Source organism: Diaphorina citri, unplaced genomic scaffold (genome assembly GCF_000475195.1).
Source record: "Diaphorina citri unplaced genomic scaffold, Diaci psyllid genome assembly version 1.1 scaffold432, whole genome shotgun sequence".
In the NCBI taxonomy this organism is placed as follows: Eukaryota; Metazoa; Arthropoda; class Insecta; order Hemiptera; family Psyllidae; genus Diaphorina; species Diaphorina citri.
Window position 1 is genome coordinate 1 of NW_007377867.1, and position 1,851 is coordinate 1,851.

Consider the following 1,851-nt stretch of genomic DNA (forward strand, 5'->3'; position numbering starts at 1 on the left):
AAGGATGATACTTAAAGGAAGAGGAGGAAGAATAAGAAGGAGAAGGAGGAAAAAATAAATAATTAATTTTTTTTTTAAGTAAAAATTATTTATTACATGATTAAATCGTCTATCACTCCTATAATTTCTAATATCTTATCATTTGAACCCTCATATTTACAATCTAAAAATTATTTATTACATGATTAAATCGTCTATCACTCCTATAATTTCTAATATCTTATCATTTGAACCCTCATGTAAAAATTATTTATTACATGATTAAATCATCTATCACTCCTATAATTTCTAATATCTTATCATTTGAACCCTCATTTTCACTTTTTGCCTTCAGGGTCACAGCTGTTGTCCAATGCTGTACTCGGTGAATGGTAACCAGATCCAGTTTGTGGCCAAGTTGGATCTATCACAGAAGAAAGAGTCGGCTGGTATTAGTGCCATGAAGAAGTTCAAGAGTTTGGACCGACAAGCTCGCGTTGAGGTATGAGAAACATTTTTTTGTAGATCGAGTTTTGATAGAGGGAACTGTATCAACGGAGGTCTTGTCGTCCCAAAATCGAAGAAAAAAGGAGGACACAGGATAGAAGAATACAAAGGTTTGATAGTCTTATCTTGGAAGTCTTATCCTCCCAAAAACAAAGGGTGAAGGAGGACGTTGTACATTAATATTTCAAAAATGTTTATTTCTAATCTGAATAAGCAAGTATCCTATGTTTCCTGGGAGGGGCAACAAGAAAAGCCTATCTAATTGTAAAACAATTGTCGAGGCAGTGTACGGTTTCAGTCGACAATGTTTGGACACACCTTATAGAAAATTGTATCACGTCAATCGTGTAAATTGTGAAATTTCAATTGAGAGAGAACCAAATTTTAATTGTGGTTGTCGAGGCAGTGTACGGTTTCAGTCGACTCTGTTTGGACACACCTTATAGAAAATTGTATCACGTCAATCGTGTAAATTGTGAAATTTCAATTGAGAGAGAACCAAATTTTAATTGTGTTAAGCATGAATGCTTGTCACAAATGGCGGTTCCTGCTTAATACAACTCGAATTTTATGACTTGACTTGGACTCGAACTACAGGCCTCCAGGTCCAAAGCTCACACAATTACAACACTGAGATTGGCGAAGAGTCAAATACAATCATGGTGCTCATTTATTCTGCTGAAATAGGATCAAAAGTCCCTTTACTCCAGCAGTGTTACTCAAGGCAAATGCAATCGTTCGTGTCAACTTACTAAAAGATCTTGGCTTCGTGTCAACTTACTAAAAGAACTTGGCTTACCACGGATGTAGGAGCCCAAGTGTCGAGCACTGATTCACCGAACGGTGATATAGTGAAGCCTTGCACTGCGATCTGAGGTGATGTGGGTCCGTTCACTGCAAACACTAAGTCTCCTGGAATACATAAAATAACTGTGTCAACATCAAGTGCAACTCAACAGTACAAAGAGAGTGTCAGTACAATCTCCACCATTAAATAGATATACCCTGCTTATACTGCCAGAATGAGGCTGAAAAGTCCCTTTATTCCCGCAGTCTAAACAAGATCTCATATAATTATTTGGTACACTATTTTTAAAATACGTCCACATAGACTGCTCTTTTGTTGACCCAGCATCTCACTGGGGAGTAGGTATTAGATTTCTTCTTGTCCATCCGATGACGGATATAATACTCCGAGATGTTCTCTATTTATAATTTCTCCCATATCTTTGTTCTATACAATTTCCCCATATTTTTCCCCTCGTTACCTGTTATTCCATCATTTCGTGCACTTCAGACTTCCCACCAGGGTAATTATTCTATTCTATTGCTCGACTTTCTTTCGTAACATAGCATCTTCTCTCC